The sequence below is a fragment of the Mastomys coucha genome, unplaced genomic scaffold (genome assembly GCF_008632895.1).
Source record: "Mastomys coucha isolate ucsf_1 unplaced genomic scaffold, UCSF_Mcou_1 pScaffold6, whole genome shotgun sequence".
Classification (NCBI taxonomy): Eukaryota; Metazoa; Chordata; class Mammalia; order Rodentia; family Muridae; genus Mastomys; species Mastomys coucha.
Window position 1 is genome coordinate 109,693,365 of NW_022196912.1, and position 4,277 is coordinate 109,697,641.

The following is a 4,277-nucleotide window of genomic DNA, read 5'->3' on the forward strand; positions in this document are numbered from 1 at the left end:
CTATCAAACAATAGAGCCACCTGCGTGAGTGCACTCAGAGAGCCGCAGTCCTTTCCAGTTAGAAGCCCCAGGAAAATTATAGCAAAATACGAATCTAGGTTATTTTCAAAGTAAATAGCATTCAAGCTAAAATAGAATTCCCCTCACTTTCATTTGTGCAAAGGCCTCAATAAAGTATAAATAGTTTCCTAGGGGAATTATCAGCATGTATAGCAAATGAATGTGTTTCAGTTGTTGGAAAGGAGAACAGTGGACAAAAGGATGAAGTTAAGGAGAGAAGTGAAGAGGACAGAGAAAAATAAAAAACAAGGATAAGCAGCAGCATCTTCATCCCCAAGCCTGTCTCTGCTCCTAGCAGCAGCTCTTCTATGGTCCTGAACCCTTATGATTATGAAAGACAGGAAGGGAAGGACTCCAGGTACTAGGATATTTTGCATACATTAATTATCAAATTTAATTTCACAGGTCAAGTCTGCTGGGAACTGAGTTCTATAATTACATCCACTTTGGCAAAGACAACTAGGCTTTGAGAAGTTATGTTACCTAAATCTCATCATTAGCCAAAATTGGAGTCAGACCTCCGTCACAGGTCTACATGGCATCAAATCTCATACTACCAAGCAAATCTAAGTATGGGGGTCCAAATTATTTCCATCCATGCCTTAACTACCTACAATAGACATACTGTTGCTGAATATGGAGCCCACCAGAACATCCCCCCCCAAATTGCTTTCTTAAGAAGGGATAATTTAGACACATAAACTTTGGCTGAGTATTTTACATATTGTATGTGAACAGAGGAAGAGGTGATTTTAAGAGGATTCCCTCTTGTTTTTTTCTCAACCTTAATTTCGTGTCTACAGAAAGATGACAGTTGGGGTTCTCATAGAAAGAGATGAGAAATATACAAGCTCTTGAAGAAGAGGTTAAAGGAAGAAATTTTTAGGAAGACAAACATCAACTTGGAACTGTAAAGAGAAAGGACTCTATTTCCAGAGGCTTCCCAGACAAGACTCTGTTTCCCACTATTTGAGAAAGATTAATGAGTGACACCCTACCCCCGCTGCTGTGCCACTTTGAAAACATACTAACTGTGCTTTGTTTGGCTCTCCAACAGAGGAAGAACTGCTCACACAGAACAAAAAGGGCTGCTGTTCGCCAGGAGCTATTAAGTTCTGGCTATATCAACACGTGCACTGTCAACAATAATCTTCTCCAAGAGTCTATTCTTGTGGAACCTTGGGGGCTGAAGAAATATTTTATTGGCAGCTTCCCTAAGCCTATAAGTAGCAATGTGTTTTGACAGAATGAAGCTGCACAATTCTCACCTTGCTTTACTTTCTTAAAAGATCTAAGGCTAGGGAAAAAAAAGCATGGCTCACACTAGCTTTCTTCCTTAAACCTCGGTGCTTCAACTTCCTTTAAGAATTTTTTTTCAGTTTCTTTAAATGTGTTACTTCTAGATTTCGGAACTGAACCCTTTACATGTGTATGTTTTAAAATCACAGCCAAACAAGTGCTTTGTGCCACAAGATAACATGATAACATCTATTCTTGTGTAACTGACCATCTACTCTGGTCATACACAGGCTTTTAGTTTGGAGGAGAAAAATTTTACCATACACAGGCTTTTAGTTTGGGGGAGAAAAGCATAAACTTCTATTTAAATTGGAATGGTTCTGATCTAGAAAAAATGCCCATAGCTTTATAAAGGAAGTTGAAATACCATAGGAAATTGAATATGTAATGGATTGCTAAAACAACAGCCTACAGCATAGGTAGAAACATTCTACTGGGAATAAATCATTTCTGTTCATTGAGCTTAGCAGCCAGGGTGAAGGGCTGTAACAGCAGTAGTCATCCTTGGCCATAAGTTGCCTCTGTGCTGTGATCATGTGATTCCAAGTTCTATATCATGGTCGCATATGTCCTCTGCTCTTCTCATCTGTAAAGCAAATGTCAACATGTGTATGTAATTTGGCAAGAACAATGTTAGAATCTGTAGCTATGAACTAGAGAGTATGAGTACCCTGTTCTCTTCAAGAGCATATGTCCTAATGTAAGGAGATGAGAGCAGAGTATTCTTTTTTTGTTATTAGATGTTTTATTTATTTATAATATCTCCTTTCCCAGGTTCCCTTCCAAAAGATAAAAGAAAAAGAAAATAAGAAAAAAATAAAATAAAATAAAATAAAAACTAAAACAATTCCCTTTCCCCTCCACCACCCCACCCTCTCCTACTTCCTGGCCCTGGCATCCCCCTAACTGGAGCATAGAACCTTCACAGGGCCAAAAGCCTCTCCCCCCAAGAACAGAATATTCTAAGAAGGTTCCACCAGTATTGTAGGAGCAAAGTGTGTCATGTGACCCATATGTGGTTGTAGGGGAAGGTGAGGTGCTACAGCTGTGTTTTATAAGATGAAATGTTAAAGCAAATATTAACATATATGAAGGAAATGCATATGAGATTTTAAAAAAGATTCCAGGTGACACTTAGTAGAATATATGTTCTCAGCGGCCTAGAAGTGAGCCTGTATAGTTCAGCAGTATGGATGCATCAAATTGTAGACTACACTGAAATGAAATTCTGCCAAGAACTAGACTAATGCCTGAGATGCATGGTAGTGTTCACTTTTTATGAATGTGTCATCTCAGGCACATTACTCTCATCTAAATACTCTTTCTCTGTGAATACCCACTGCAAGTATCTTAGGTCACAGTGCTGATGCTAATCACATAGTTATAAGACAAGTATTAATTAAATAAGAAACTCAAGTTTCAATGTCCCCCACATAAATATGATGCTGTTAACTGTAGTTCTGTATCTTGTAAATTATAGATTTCAACAGTGTGGCTGTTGCCACTATCTTCACCCTGACATGACATCTGGTAAAAGAAGTGACCTGACCCAGCATAACATTGCAGATAATTGGCTCCTACAAGCCCTGACTGTGTGACCTCACTGTCATCTCAGTGGAGCTGCCCCTTGTGGACAAATGTAAAGACAAGAGAGGGGCAAGTTCAGGGTGACAGTGCTGGAAGTTGGGTACTTATTTTGTCATATTAATTGATCTTGCAAAAATTATTTGATTTTCACATTTGTTTGCATTCCTACTTTTCCAATAAACAGATTGAACCTGATGCTGTTTAAGATTAACTCAGCTTGTAATAGCTTGGCGCATCAAAGTCAAACACATGGCTCCACTTTGGTTCAAGTGATAAGCTTTTGCTGAGCACTGGATATTTGCACAGCATGAAGCTAGATACTCTGAAGACAATGCAACCTGTAAGATTTTATCCTTTCCCTGGATTATCTGAAAAGTCCAGTGAAAGCATTGGTGGGTTCATAAAATGACTATATCTAATAAGTCTATGCACACTCACACAAACAAAAGGAGGAATGAATTCGGATGGAGAAAGCAGGACAGACTTTCCAATGGTAGCATATAAATTGGACATTAAAGGAAACCTAGAGACACATCTGAACACAAAATACATAATAAAAGAATGTTTTAGCTATTAAGCTTCCGGAGTAAGATTTTTGTTGGGAAATCAACAATAGCTGAATTTTGCTGAGCATTGAGAAGATGCTAGAAGCTTCTATGCCCTTATTTATTAAAACTCTTAGCACAATGATTGAGGAGACACCATTTTTACCACCTTTCAAATAAAAAACTAAGCACACCAAGAATCACTCAGTGTCCAAAGGATTAAACCCAATGAGAATTTACATTAAATATGGCTTCAAACAGTTTTAACTCCACAAAAGGAACCATAATCCATGCTGGGAGTAGCAAGCAGTGAGGTGTGGCTGGATACAAGGTAGGGAGAAGAGGCAGAAAGTAAGATCAGCTCATGAGAGCCTGAATGCTAGGCTAAGATGTGCTGTGTGTAGATGAGGAAGCATGTTGGACATAGAAGAAACTACAGCAAAAATGGGCAAGTCACTGCTATATGATACTGCCATTGTCGTGACATGGAGACAAGACAGAGCAGTGGGGACTACAGGGGTGGAGAGAGAGCTTCTGTTGAGCAGACTACACGAGGACAGATCAGTCTGGCTGACGAACCACAGTCCCTGGTTTTTCACTTTGTTTTGTTCTATTTTTGTTGGATTTTTTTTGTTGTTGTTGTTTGTTTTTTGTTGCTTTTTGTCAAGAAAAGCAGTAAAAGTCCAGAATTACTCATCTAAGTTATTAAATATTGACCAACCAAAACAAACAAGCAAATGAAACACAGTGGACCAAACAAAACATAGCTACCAATATCCAGATTGC